Consider the following 16,355-nt stretch of genomic DNA (forward strand, 5'->3'; position numbering starts at 1 on the left):
ACAAGCAAAAAAAAAAAAAAACCCGGAAGGTATGGTGTCCTTGAAACTATATAAACCAGGAGTGGGGAACATCCAGCCCCAGGCCGTATAAGGCCTGAGAAATCATTTGGTCTGGCCCTGCCAAGGTATTAGGGGTGAGTTAATTAACTGTTGGACCAAATATAGCAGGCTAATTTTTAGTTGATAATTTTATATGGCTCTCGAATGACGTTATAAATACCCAAATGGCCCTCAGCAGAAAAAAAGGTTCCCCACCCCCAATATGAATGAAAATGCCCTAAAGATTGAGAAACATCTGCAGCCCTTACTGCAAACCCCTTAAATGAGTATTAGCGTTTTGTCAGATGAGAAAAATGTCTTTTGACAATGAATAAAATATATTAGCCTAAAGGAGGGGAGTCTACCAAAGGGCCTTAAAAAGGGATGGGGTTGTAGGACACTGATTTATTGGAGTTAGAAGGATAAATAAATGTGTTGATGGTAAGTGATAATTTTCCTTGGAGATTGGTCAGCCCTGAGTAATGGACCCTGCATGCAAGAAAAATATTTCTGGACAAAAAGATTTCTCCATAGAAAGACGTAGCTGTCATGGGCTGGTACATACAGACCCAGGTAGCAAACATTCCGTAGTAGTTGGCCCAGACCTTGTCATCTCTGCTTAAACTCCCTGCCCCCTACAACCAAAACTCCAGTCTTTACTGTCATCTGTATTAAGCTGTGAATTAAAACCAGGTGAATCTTACCTAGGAATCACTTTATATATGCACATGTAATATGCATATAGTTATCATATGCATATATATATATATATATATACACTATATATACGGTGCACGAAATTTGTCCACTGGGGGGACCCTCAGCCCGGCGAGCGCCCTCTCACAGTCTGGGAGCCCTCGCTCCTTACCGTCTGCCTGCGGAAATAATATATATGAATAGATAACATATGCTATCTCTATATAACATGTATCAATAGATATACCTTTCTTCCCCTCACCTTGTCAACATAACAATAGTAATAACAGTCACCAATTATGAGGCCTATACTGTGTCAGGCTCTGTTGAAAAATTCAAAAACCATGAGTTCTTTTCAGCAAAGCAGTAGAGAAATGACTAAGTTTTATAGACAACCTAATAAATTTGCATAACTAGTATAATTCTCTCCAAAATTAATGTTCCTTTTCCATAATAACTTTCTTTTGGAATTAATCAACCAAATAACTCTGTCAGGACTCTGTTTTATCTCAGCCGACTTAGCCTATCTCATTATTTCTGGAAACCTTCATAAAAATAAATTATAAAGCCTTTTCTCTTTTTGCCCCCAGAAATCGAAATTCAGGACACTGGCAAAGATAATTTGTGAGCTATTTTCATTTTTGGTTGCCTATTTCCTTTCACACTGACTGCTGTCAATTTTCACTCTCTTGATAAGCACTATACATGGAGATTTGAGTTATAAAAGCTGGCGGCTTCCTACTTGCTATCCAGTGCTTGATGAGTGATCACCCTGCTCCCATTGGTGTAATTTGGGCTTGGGAAATTAAAACCATTCCCAATAATGAGCAAATGTAAAATGCCACCTAGAAATGTCAGCTGACTTTAGAAAAAATACTTATATGGCACTTTTTGAGACTAAGTTAAGGAATTTTTGTATCTAAGTGTCTTGAAATTTTCTTAACAACTGGTCTTTAATTAACTCCATACTTGGTGAGTAAAACCATATCAGAAAAGATGATTTATGTCATTTTCTTTTTGAAAATAGTGTTCCTGTGCTTTTTTATAAATATAATCAGATTAATGACTTCTGAGCAGAAAAAGAGATTCCCAGATCAGTTTCATGGCTTCCCTTTAGTTTGACAATTATTTGAAATGCTATGCAAATCAGTTTGTTTGGGGAAAAATAAAAAAATAAATAAACTCAAAATGGATGAAGCCAAAAGGGGAATTGAAATATGGATTAGTTAGCTTTAGGCCTGGCTGAAATTTGAGGCTCTCTATCCATTTCTGTGTTCATCTTTCTTCCATGTCATCTTCATTCTCTAGTACTATTTTTCCATACAGTGGCATTTCTACTAAATTCCATAATCTCAGTGGAAGGAACTCCCTTATTTTCTCAAAATTCGAACAAACTTCTGCCATTTTCATTGTTCCAATGGCTTTGGACCATTTCATGGTGGTCAGGAGGTTGCACCTTTCTTATGGGCCAAGTTCTTACCACGTACCATTTACCTAAAATACATATTAGCCCCAGCTGGGTTGGCTTAGTGGATAGAGCATCAGCCTGCAGACTGAAGGGTCCCAGGTTCGATTCCAGTCAAGGGCACATGCCCAGGTTGCAGGCTCAATCCCCAGTGCGGGGCATGGAGGAGGCAGCTGATCAATGATTCTCTCTCATTGATGTTTCTATCTCTCCCTCTCTTTTCCTCTTTGAAATAAATAAAAATATATGTTTAAAAATAAAAAATATATATTAATAATGGAGAATAATAGTATCCCCCCCCCAAGAAAAATGGGAACTTTATTACAAGAATTAGAGGGAAGGGGTTGGGGGTAGTTATTACATATTTTTAAGAGGTTTCTACTAGAGAACCATGTAAAACCAAATCTCTCTTGGTTATATGTTACCATGGACAAATTATCTTGAACATCAAGGATATAGTAGACAATCAACGATTATATTGTTACTAGAGGCCCAATGCATGAAATTCGTGCAAGGGGCTCGGCCCTCACAGCTCTGGCAGCTTGCCTCGGCCCTCGCAGCCCTGGCTTCATACGGAAGGTTGTCTGGAAGGACCTCCTGAAGGATCTCCAGAAGGTCATTCAGCTGTCTGGTCTAATTAGCATCTTACACTTTTATTATTATAGATTGCTTCATTAAAGTGACTTCAATTCGTAATACTTCTCCAGATAGGCCAAATACTCTCCTCTGATAATAATTTCAATTCTTGATTCAAATTCAACTCTACAGAGAAAGAGCATAAATGCCTACTGTTTTTAATTATAAACCAAAACTGCGTGTTTCCTTCTGATCAGACTTTCCTCAACTTTTCGCTCTCTTTTTATTAAAGTTCACAGTTTATTAGCAAAAAGGTACATTACATATATATCCGATTTTAAACAATAAGAATTTTAAATATATTGAATCCATGTACACAAAACAGAACTCAGAATCAGTGAAGAAACCTACGATAGTCGTATGGTAAGGGTTTCTAAAGACTCATGGAAACTTGCTAAAATGAACATATGTTAAACCTCTTAAAAATTAAAAAACTAAAAACTGCATTTTCATTATTAACTTAAAGGCCAAGTATGTCAAATGTTTGTTAAGAACTATTTGTCGGGCAGGGTTTCTCCTTTCCCCAGTGTTTTTGAGATATAATTGATATGCAGCACTATAAAAGTTGAAGATATACTATATATAACTCAATCATTATGCTGTACATCTTCAACTTTTACAGTGCTCTATATCTAGTTTTGCTTTTTCATGTTTGGTTAATATCCATCATCTCAAATAGATATTTGAAAAAAAAATGTTTTTTTCCTTGTGATGAGAATTCATAGGCTCCACTCTGTTAACACTTTCAATTATACTATAAGGTAGTATTAACTATGGTCATCATGTTATAAATTACATCTTTATTACTTATTTATCTTATAATTGGAAATTTGTGCCTTTTGACCACCTTCATCGAGTTTCCTTTCCTCCAACCTTCACCTCTGATACCCAAAAACCTCATCTTTTTCTATGAGTTTGGCAAAGTTCATCCATCTTATTGAAAATTAACAGAATCTCCTTTTTTATGGCTGAATAATATTTCATTGCATAGGTATGTATACGTGTGTGTGTGTGTGTGTGTCAACTTTTTTATGTCTTCATCCAGCAATGAACTCGTAGTTTGTTTTTATGTCTTGGCTGTTATAAATAATGCTGCATGAACGTCGAGTTGCAGATATCTCTTTGACACAGTGTTTTTGTTTCCTTTGGATATATTATCCAGAAATGAAATTACTGGATCACATGATAGTTCTATTTTTAACGTTTTGAGTAACCATCATACTGTTTTCCATAGTGGCTGCAGCAATTTACAATCCCACCAGCAGTTCACAAGGGTTCTCGGTTCTCCATATCCTCACTGCATTTGTTATTTCTGGTTTCTTTGAAGATAGTATTACAGGTGTGAGTTGATATCTCATCACGGTTTTGATTCACATTGTTATAAATTATAGTGATGTTGAACACCTTGTTATGTACCATTTATTGGCCATTTGCATATCATTGGAAAAAATGTCTATCCAAGTCCTCTGTCCATTTTTAAGTTGGATTATTTGTTGTTTTGCTATTAAGATGAGTTCTTTATATATTTTGGATATTAACCCCTTATCAGATATATGGTTTGCAATTTTTTTTTTACTATCCCATAGGTTGTCTTGCATTTGTTCATGGTTTCTTTTGCTGAGCAGAAGCTTTTTCATTTAATGTAGTCCTATTTGTTTATCTCTGATTTTGTTGCTTGTGCTTTACGTACCATATTTAAAAAATCATTGCCAAGACTCATGTCAGGGAGCTTTCCCCCCAGGTTTTCTTCCAGGAATTCTATGGTTTCAGGTCTTACATTTAGGACTTTAATTCACTTTGAGATAATATTTGTGCCTGGTGTAAGATATGGATCCTGTTTCATCCTCTTACATGTTAAGTATCCAATTTTCCCAGCACCACTTATTGCAGATTGTCTTTCCTCCATTGGTATTCTTGACTCCTTTGTCAAATATTAGTTGATCATATATGCAACTATTTCTGAGCCCTTAATTCGGTTCTATTGTTTGGCATAAGTGTCTGTTTTTAGGCCAGTATTACACTGTTTTGATTGTTAAACTTTTATAATATAGTTTGAAAGCAGGAATTGTGATGCCTCCAGCTTTGTTCTTTCTCGTGATTTCTTTGGCTATCTGGGGTCTTTTGTGGTTCTGTATAAAACTTAATACTGCTTTTTCAACTTGTGTAAAAAATCCCATTTAATCTTGATAGAGATTACATCAAATCTATAGATGGCTTTGGGTAATATGGACATTTAACTATTTTAATTCTTCCAATCCATGGAAATGGAATTATCTTTTCATTTTTTGGATGTGTCTTCATCAATTCTTTTTATGAATGTCTTATTCGCGTAAAAGATTTCACCTCCTTGGTTAAACGTATTCTTAAGTGGTTTTTTTTTGTTTGTTTTTTATGCTATTGTACATTAGATAATTTTCTTTATTTTGTTCAGATGATTTGTTGTTAGTGTATAGAAGTGCTATTGATTTTTGCATGTTAATTTTGTATCCTGAAACTTTACTTAATTTATTGAATATTTCTAATGGTGGTGGAATCATTAGTATTTTCTATCTATTAAATTATTATCTGCAAATAGACAATTTTACTTTTTTCTTTCCAATTCTGATGCCTTTTATTTTGTTTTCCCACCTAATTACTCTAGTTAGTATTTAATACTAGTTTGAATAGGAGTAGTGAGAGTCAGTACCCTTGTCTTGTTCCTTATATAGAGGAAAATCTTTTAGCCTTTCACTGTTGAATAAGATATTAGCTGTGGACTTGGGCTTTTCTTTTTTTCTTTTTTTCCAGGTATTTATCTTTTTTTTTTTTAATATATTTTATTGATTTTTTACAGAGAGGAAGGGAGAGAGACAGAGAGCCAGAAACATTGATGAGAGAGAAACATCGATCAGCTGCCTCCTGCACATCCCCCACTGGGGATGTGCCCGCAACCAAGGTACATGCCCTTGACCGGAATCGAACCCGGGACCCCTCAGTCCACAGGCCGACGCTCTATCCACTGAGCCAAACCAGCTTCGGCCCATGTATTTATCTTTATTGTTGAAAGTATTACAGATGTCCCTCCCCCCCCCACCCCAATTGGCTCCTCCACCCCACACCTGACCCTCCCAGGCCTTCACCACACTATTGTCTGTGTCCCTGGGCTATGCAGATGTGCATATAAGTTCCCTGGTTAATCTCTCCCCACCCACTTTTATTATGCTGAGGTATGTTTCTTCTGTCTGTTTTGTTAAAGAGTTTTTATCATGAACTAAAGTTGAATTTTGTTAAATGCTTTTTTCTGCTTCTATGGAGATGGTCATATAGTTGTCCTTATATTGGAGTCTTAAGGGTGTAAAGGATTTTATCATTCACAATTCAAAAATACCAGTCCACACAATATCTCATGGATGCTAAAACTTACTGGATGAGAGCACCTAAATTCACCAATCAGCTGGTTTGGATTTGGTGGGTAAGATTCAGAGAGCTTCAGCTTCTTCCCATCCCTGGAATTTTCCATTCTCTTCTGAGGTATTTGTTATATTTAGATCTCCTGACATGTTTTGTTGTTGTGTTTTGTTTTACAAAAGCCAATTGCATTTCTATGTTCAAATGTGACAAGGTAAACATGGTCAGGGAGAAGAAGACTTTGTGGGCTTGATAATTTTTGAGTGGTTTTATTTACACACAGGACTGGACATTTTCATAGGAAAGAGCGGGGAGGCACAGAAGGAGAGCAGGCACTCAGGGCTCTAACTCTGAGTTAATGAATTCTTTCCATGGTCTGAATTCCTCTGAACACACAAAAATGCTACTTATGCCAAACTTTCCAAAATGAAAATTCTCTGGTCGGTATGTTTCCCCTTTGATGAAATATATTCACTCAAGATATTTTTTAGTAAATGAACTAATTAATAAAATTAAGGGAATTTGTATTTAAAAGACAACACTTCCTCAAGTTTGACATGGCCACTCTATATTTTCACATATCCCAAGAGGCTTAGTGGGTGTTATTTGGCATTTGTCCTTTTTCACTTAACATGTTTTATATGGTTCAACGCAGTCTTCCTAATTAACATTTGCAAACCTTTCAGACTATTACAGAAAATCTTTCAATGAACATTTTCTTACCTATATATTTCTGTTCTTGTAATCATGCTTTAAGTTCCTAAGAGTAGGATATCTGCACCAAAGAGATCAAACACCATTAGTGTGTGACTCTATAATAATGTATTAGCTTCCCAAGTGCCAGGTAGTTCACAGTGCAGGAGTGCAATGGTTTCAACAAAAGTTTGAAACACAGGGAAAGCATGAAGCCTGTCAGATGGATTTAACCTTTTGAGGACAGCTAGCATGCATGAAGGCTTCTCAACTCCATGCCTTCTCAACGCGGAGCCAACACAGAGGAATAGCAAGTCTCACTTCATCATAGACTAGGGACCACAACCTCAAATGCCCTCCCAGTTGGGACAGCCAGTGTGGATTAACCAAGCCAGGAGTTGGGGAGCCTGTAAGAAAAAATAAAAAACTATGCTACATGGAGTACGCATGTCCCACCTGCCCCAACCACCTCCATCTAATGAGCCGTCTCCACTCAGTTTCAGCTGAAATGGTCAGTTTCAAGATGTTGGCCATTAATTCAAGTTTAATATGTATAAAACATACTAACACTTGGCAGACAAGAGGAAGGCAGGAAGGGAAGAGAGGATGGACGTTTTGAAAGCTCTGCGTACAGACTTTAAAATGCACTATTTGCAATGATCTTCTCTTTATGGCAGCAAGGCAAGTCACAGTGAGATGTCTTATAAAACTCATTACTGGGATTGGTACTGATAGAAAAAATACAAAATGAAAGCGCTAAGCAACCAGCAATATCTAAAAGAAATGTCACTCAACGTGATGTACGGTATGCATGCATGAAAAGCAGAATTAGATTCTGGGCTCTAGCAGATGATAAAATAAGGCGCAAAAGAAGTTGTACCACTCTTTCCAAATTACAAAGCTGTAAAGCATTCTGCAGTCAAATAGCAAAAAGGAAAAAACGTGTTTTACTTCTTTAATTGGCATAACCTATTTCCCCCCACAGAATGCCTAGCATGTGCAATGCTTTCAGAAGTTGCAGAATGACTACAGCTCCTCTCCACTCATTTTCCAAGTGACTTAATTGCTTCAATAAGATCAGCTACATAGGATAGTGAAAAGCCCTAGCTAGTGTGTCTTTTTCCAGGTTTACTTTGGTGACAGGAGAAAATGGAAGTGACAGGAGGGAAATGCATAAAAACTGCTAAAGTAGGGTAAGATATTGACAAGGATAAGAGAATTCAGCCATCCAACAGCAAACATCTCTTCCTCATCTCTCAGCATCCTATAGGGTTTATTCCGGCATATTTTTGGGGGTCAGGGGGCAGGCAGAGAGCGGAGGTAGGACTTATATGCATGACCTTTTGGAGTTGTCCACAGGCCATATGCTATCAACTAATGTAAGTATTGTGAGAGGAAGATAAAAGATTTGGAGGAATAAGGGACAAGAGAGTTATAACAGCCATAAAAGAAGGCATTTTGTTAGCAAGACAGAAACCCAGAAGCATTTTTATTTGGAAATATTTCCAAAGTAATAATGTAAGCAAAAAGGACAGCTAATAAGTTACATGCTACTAGTATAATGAAAGTTTGGGGACTGACAGGAAGACAAAACCAATCCACACATTTAAGTCATTGTTCCCTGCGGATTTTCTGTTACCTTTTAGCAGAGTTCTCAGCGCCACTGTTTTGGTAGCTGTAAGTACACTTGTGTTAAGCCAGTTAACAAGGTTGTCCTTAAGATTATGGGGATTTCAGATGAGATATTGGGACAGATATCCAGGTAATCCAAGCAAAGTTAATCTGAGACCTAAAATTGCCTTATAGGTGTCTTAATCCTTATAATAGTTCCAATGTGTTATTATAATTAGCTTCCTGCATCACCAGTATTAGCTTCCTACAGCAGCCTGGCTGATTTGGTAACATTCCTCTGTGAAGGGCCCTGCAGGGCTTCCTAAGACTAGAGAGAAAGTTGTAGTAAATAAGGTCCTTTTCTTCAAATCAAACTCTCTCCCTTGTCTTCTCCTCTTGTTTCCTTGATCTGAAAGTGTGTGTTCCCAGAACAAATAAGCCTATCTCACATTGCATCTTCCCTCCCTGTAAATTCATAGATGAACCATATAATAAAGGTGAATAATCTGCCCTCGAGACATTTATCATCTTGTAGAGAGAAGGCATTATCATCACTTAATTGATTGGGCACTTACTGTGTACCAGGCATTGCCACTGAAGTCTTGACTGGCATCCATCATTTTAGTCCATTATTACAGTGATCGAGTGGATTGAGGGCTTGTTTATATTCCTGATCTGAAGATGGAGAAACTAAGGATGAGAGCTATGAAGTCATTTTTCAAGCTTGTATAACTTTCAATTGACAGACTCAGGACAAGGTCTCAGGTCTGATTCTAAAATCTAGACTCTTAGCCACTAAAGAATATAAAAGATGTTGAAGAAGAAGGCAGTAGTGATGATAGCTAATGTGTATTGAGCCTTTTTATGTTGCAGGCAAAGCGCAGGGCACTTGACATAGATGATAGTCTTGTTCAATTAAAACAGCCACCCTGTGAGGCTGTCACCCCCAATGATTAGATGATGAAAACCAAGGTGATAGAAGTCACGTCTTCTGAGAGGTCATTCAATGTGGTCTCATTGAGCAGAGTGGGTCCCTTTATGCAGAAGAACCAGTGCTTCTGAGTTTTAACTGGTAGCTTTGTCCTAGGATGTCCTTAGAGCAGTGGTTCTCAACCTTCGTAATGCCGCAACCCTTTAATGCAGTTCCTCATGTTGTGGTGACCCCCAACCATAAAATTATTTTCGTTGCTACTTCATAACTGTAATTTTGCTACTGTTATGAATCGTAATGTAAATATCTGATATGCAGGATGTATTTTCATTGTTACAAATTAAACATAATTAAAGCATAGTGATTAATCACAAAAACAATATGTAATTATGCATGTGTTTTCCGATGGTCTTAGGCGACCCCTGTGAAAGGGTCCTTCGACCCCCAAAGGGGTCGCGACCCACAGGTTGAGAACCACTGCCTTAGAGCATCACACCAAAAGTGTGTTTGCGACTGCATGATATCAAGGGGTCCAGCTCCCAAGTAGATTCAGGCAATGTCTTATGAGTTTTAGGATTCCTGTATCCAGCTGAATTCCCTGACAATACTATCCTCAGTAAATATTTGTTGATGTTAATTTTTGATACTTAAGAATCAAGTGGTTAACAATTAGTTCCCATTGATGTTAAGGTTTATTCTCTCACACCCTGAAGGATTTTCTTTTTTTGCTTTAAAACAAACAGTAGCAGTACACTCTAATATTTGATCCATCAAAACAATGGCTGTAATATTATTCTTTTCCCATCACATTACCATGAAACTTATTTGAGAGCCACTAAAGGATGAGGACATAATTTTTAGAAGACAAATATGATTTAAAAGGAGGGATAGGTTATTATGTGTTTATTTGGCAAACGTTACTGAGAGGCTTTGCATATTAGGCACTTTTCTAAACCTGCTGAGGGAGACAAAGATGTATATAGACATATGGGTCATTCTACAAGTAAAACATTAGTTGCAAGCTTCACTATGTCGTGGATAAGCATCTTGCATCATCTGCAATTTGTTACCCACTTCATGCTCTTCATTTGCATAAACGATTAATGATCCTGTTAGCAAATGTGTAAACAATGGCTATTAAATACAAAAATACACCGTAAATACACCCATTTAACATCCCCTTTCCTTTTGCTAATAAAATAAATCTTCTCTGTTAATAAACTGCTTTACACAAATGTAGTTTATGCATAAACTGCACGTAGACATGAAAAGCATGCCCGGAGTGTGCAGTGTGGAAATGATATAGTTATCTAGAAATGAGACACTAGAAAAATTAATCACATCCCTTCAGGTCTAACTGCCTGTGGTCTTCATGGTCCCATTTATTGAAGAATTAAAAGTACATTTATTTTCAAGACTTTTGTTACAAAAATGATAGTTTTACTATACCTTTAGAAATTATATCTGCATTCATATTACTTCTTTGTCTTAATACATTTTCTCTATGAGATGTTTCCACTCTTTTAGATACCGACTATAAAAGCAAAATGAAGTGTGGAGTTTAAGTTATGATTAAAAGAATTAAAACCTTATTGCCAAAAAAGGGAGACATGGCAGTTTTATATTCTCATTGCCTTCTCTAAATGATTATCCAATCTTCTAAGTTCAACGTAGGTAATGAATATAAATCCCTTGTATTTGTAATGCCTTTGGATTTTTATTTGCAATAGTAAGGCAGAATGAGGTATGCTGGCCAAACCAACTAAAATTGAGGATATTATTTTTGTTTTATTGAGGGAAAGCATACATACTTTAATGCATGCAGAGTACACTAATCCTCAGTGCACAGCTAGATGAGTTTGTATACCTGACCAAGATCTAGAACAATTCTGAGCAGCAGCAATTTCCTTCATAGAATTCCCTAGTCAATAACCAACCCCCAGCCCTCAAGTCAAGGTAATCAGTAAAATGGCTTTTCTTAACACTGATTGTTTTAGCTTGCTCTTAGATGTCATGTAAGTGGAATTTTGCAGTATGTACTCTTTATATCTAGTTGTTTTTTTTCACTCAACAAAATGTGAGATTTATCTATGTTGTATGCAGTTGGTTGTGTGTAGTTAATTCTTTTTTCATTGTTGTTGTATATTGTATTGCATGAATATGATATAATGTATTTATTCATTCCTCTGTTGATAGATCTTTTGGTTATTTCCAGTATTTGTGTAATATGTGGATAAAATATTTTATATAAACTTTTTTAAAGGTATCAATAAGCTAAAATAAAGTAAGCAATATTCAAAAGACCAAAAGCTAATAAAGTCATAGGTGAAAGTTGGCTTAAACTTTAGAGTAGTTGCTGAACTTGGTGAACCTGAGCTTCAGTTGTCACAGCCTCTCTGGATAGAAATGCACCATCTAAGTAGCTGGAGAAAAGGAGAGTATAATAGGAACCTTCGGCAGTAATTTGAAACCCTCATTTTGGGGCAAAGAATCTAGCTCAGCAAAGAAACTGCCCATCATAAAATGTAGTACAACATGTAAGAAAAAATAAATGTACTCTGAAAGTTTATTTGCCCAAGTTAGACCCTTGTTTGTTTGAGCCCAGTTTTTACCTCCTATTTGATCCTAAAAATATCAAGCCTAAATTTTGTTTTATGCTTCCTCTGGCTATTGGTGCCACTCAGGTACCTGGATGAAACGGATGCAAATTCTTACTGGGAGAATTCACTTTCAAATGAGGCCTCAAACATTTTCCTAAAGTTTTAAAAAATAATGAAACACAGGAAATGTGGTGCTAGAATAAGACCCTACAGAAATAGAATAAAGAAAATCTGTATTAGAATTATAAAATAAAGATTAGAAAAGAAAATGAATATGCTAAAAGAAACAAATTGAACATATGAGTCAGAACAAGAGACCTCAAGAAGACTGAGCAATTTTGGAGAGTTGGGGGAAGAACCAAATAGAACTTGCAGCAATAGAAATATAAAATTTAAAATAGGACCAAAAATTATTTTGAAATATATAAATTACATTTAATCAGAGCTTCAAAAGGAAAGAGGAGAAGAAATGATGAAAACAACATTTGAAAGAACTTTTCAGAACAAATGAAGGATGATTTATTGATTCCACAATGTCAACAAAAGGAAGAAAATAATAAAAACTGAATCCACATCTGTAAACATCTATAAAAATCTGGACACAACGATAAAGAAAAAAACCTAAAATCAACTAGAGAGGAAAAACGTGAATATTATAGTACCTTCCAATGGATGGCATTGGATTGGCAGCTGATATTTCTCAAGTGACAGAGGAAGCCGGGAGTGTAATAGTATCTTCAGTGTGCTTAGAGAGTACTTAACTTAGAATTGCATACTCATCAATTTTTTTAACAATGTTAATTCTTCCTATCCATACACAAGGTATATTTCTATTATGTGTACCTTCTTCCATTTCTTTCTTCAATGTCTCACAGGTTCCTGGGTACAGGTCTTTTACCTCCTTGTTTAAATGTATTCCTAGGTATTGTATTCTTTATGATGGAAATGTAAGTGAGATTGTTTTTCATAATTTATCTTTCTGATAGTTTGTAATCGGTGTATAAAATGCAACTGGTCACCTGCAAAGAATAATAACCAACCCCCAGCCCTCAAGTCAAGGTAATCAGTAAAATGGCTTTTCTTAACACTGATTGTTTTAGCTTGCTCTTAGATGTCATGTAAGTGGAATTTTGCAGTATGTACTCTTTATATCTAGTTGTTTTTTTTCACTCAACAAAATGTGAGATTTATCTATGTTGTATGCAGTTGGTTGTGTGTAGTTAATTCTTTTTTCATTGTTGTTGTATATTGTATTGCATGAATATGATATAATGTATTTATTCATTCCTCTGTTGATAGATCTTTTGGTTATTTCCAGTATTTGTGTAATATGTGGATAAAATATTTTATATAAACTTTTTTAAAGGTATCAATAAGCTAAAATAAAGTAAGCAATATTCAAAAGACCAAAAGCTAATAAAGTCATAGGTGAAAGTTGGCTTAAACTTGAGAGTAGTTGCTGAACTTGGTGAACCTGAGCTTCAGTTGTCACAGCCTCTCTGGATAGAAATGCACCATCTAAGTAGCTGGAGAAAAGGAGAGTATAATAGGAACCTTCGGCAGTAATTTGAAACCCTCATTTTGGGGCAAAGAATCTAGCTCAGCAAAGAAACTGCCCATCATAAAATGTAGTACAACATGTAAGAAAAAATAAATGTACTCTGAAAGTTTATTTGCCCAAGTTAGACCCTTGTTTGTTTGAGCCCAGTTTTTACCTCCTATTTGATCCTAAAAATATCAAGCCTAAATTTTGTTTTATGCTTCCTCTGGCTATTGGTGCCACTCAGGTACCTGGATGAAACAGATGCAAATTCTTACTGGGAGAATTCACTTTCAAATGAGGCCTCAAACATTTTCCTAAAGTTTTAAAAAATAATGAAACACAGGAAATGTGGTGCTAGAATAAGACCCTACAGAAATAGAATAAAGAAAATCTGTATTAGAATTATAAAATAAAGATTAGAAAAGAAAATGAATATGCTAAAAGAAACAAATTGAACATATGAGTCAGAACAAGAGACCTCAAGAAGACTGAGCAATTTTGGAGAGTTGGGGGAAGAACCAAATAGAACTTGCAGCAATAGAAATATAAAATTTAAAATAGGACCAAAAATTATTTTGAAATATATAAATTACATTTAATCAGAGCTTCAAAAGGAAAGAGGAGAAGAAATGATGAAAACAACATTTGAAAGAACTTTTCAGAACAAATGAAGGATGATTTATTGATTCCACAATGTCAACAAAAGGAAGAAAATAATAAAAACTGAATCCACATCTGTAAACATCTATAAAAATCTGGACACAACGATAAAGAAAAAAACCTAAAATCAACTAGAGAGGAAAAACGTGAATATTATAGTACCTTCCAATGGATGGCATTGGATTGGCAGCTGATATTTCTCAAGTGACAGAGGAAGCCGGGAGTGTAATAGTATCTTCAGTGTGCTTAGAGAGTACTTAACTTAGAATTGCATACTCATCAATTTTTTTAACAATGTTAATTCTTCCTATCCATACACAAGGTATATTTCTATTTATTTGTACCTTCTTCCATTTCTTTCTTCAGTGTCTCACAGGTTCCTGGGTACAGGTCTTTTACCTCTTTGTTTAAATGTATTCCTAGATATTGTATTCTTTATGATGGAAATGTAAGTGAGATTGTTTTTCATAATTTATCTTTCTGATAGTTTGTAATCGGTGTATAAAATGCAACTGGTCACCTGCAAAGAATGATTGTTTTACTTCTTCCTTTCCAGTTTGGATGCCTTTTATTTGTTTTTCTTGTCTGATTGTTGTGGCTAGGACTTCTAGTGCTGTGATAAATACGAATGGTGAAAGTGGACATCCTGTCTTTGTTCTTGATTTTAAAGAGAAAGCTCTATTTTCCCCATTGAGTATTATATTAACTATGGGTTTGCCATATACATGGCCTCTACTATATTGAGGTATGTTCCCTCTATTTCTCCCTTGTTGAGTTTTTCATCATAAATGGAGATTGGATTTTATCAAATGATTTTTCTGCATCTGTTGACATGATCATATGATTTTTGTCTTGTATTTTGTTTGTGGTGTATCATGTTAATCAATTTGTGGATATTGAACCAGCCTTACATCCCACTTGATCATGGTGTATGATTTTTTTTAATGTATTGCTGAATTTTACTTGCTAATGTTTTGTTGAGGACTTTTGCATCTATGTTCATCAGGTATATTGGTAATAATTTTTTTTCTGTAGTGTCTTTGTCTAGTTTAGGTATCAGAGTAATGCTGGCCTCATAAAAATGTGTTTAGCATCTTCCCACCTCTTCAATATTTTGAAATAGTGTGAGAAGCAGAAGTATTAATTCTTCTAGGAATGTTGCATCAATTTCACCTGTGAAGCAATTTGTTTGATGTGTGATTTTTTTTTTATTACCTGTTGAGTTTGTTAGTACTTATTTGATTGTTCAAATTTACTGTCTCTTCCTGATTCAGTCTTGGAAGATTGCCTATTTCTATGAATTTATTTATTTATTTTTCTAGGCTGTCCAACTTGTTTACATATAATTATTTCTATTATTTTCTTATAACCCTTTGTATCTATTTCATGTTAGTTGTCACTGCTGTTTCACTTCTGATTTTATTGAGGCACTCTCTTTTTCTGTTTTGATGAGTCTGGAAACAGGTCTATCAATTTTATTTATCATTTTGTAGGACTAGGTCTTGGTTTCACTGATCTTTTCTATTTTTTTAGACTCTATTTCATTTATGTACACTCTGATGTTTATTATTTCCTCCTTTCTCCTCTCTTGGGGCTTTATTTGTTCTTTTTCCAGGTTCTTTATGTGTAAAGTTAAGTTTTTTATTTGAGATTTTTATGTTTCTTGAGGTATACCTGTATTGCTTTAAATTTTCCTTCTAGTACTGCTGTCCTTGTCGTACAGATTTGAGACGTTGTGTTTTTATTTTCATTTTTCTCAAGCTATCTTTTGACTTATTCCTTGATTTCATCGCTAACCCATTCATTGTTTAGTAGCATGTTATTTAGCCTCTATGTGTTTTTGTATTTGTTCAGGTTTTTTTCTTGTGATTGATTTCTAGTTTCATTACCATTGTGGTTGGAGAAGATGCTTGAGATTATTTCAATTTTCTTAAATTTGTTGAGACTTGTCTTGTGGCCTAACATCTGGTCTATCCTGTAAAATGTTCCATGTGCACTTGAAAAGAATGTACATCTGCATCTTTAGGGTGAAATGTTCTTAAAACATCAATTAAGTCTATCTGGACTAATATATCGTTTAAGGCGACTGTTTCC

The sequence above is a fragment of the Myotis brandtii genome, unplaced genomic scaffold, assembly GCF_000412655.1.
Source record: "Myotis brandtii unplaced genomic scaffold, ASM41265v1 scaffold164, whole genome shotgun sequence".
In the NCBI taxonomy this organism is placed as follows: domain Eukaryota; kingdom Metazoa; phylum Chordata; class Mammalia; order Chiroptera; family Vespertilionidae; genus Myotis; species Myotis brandtii.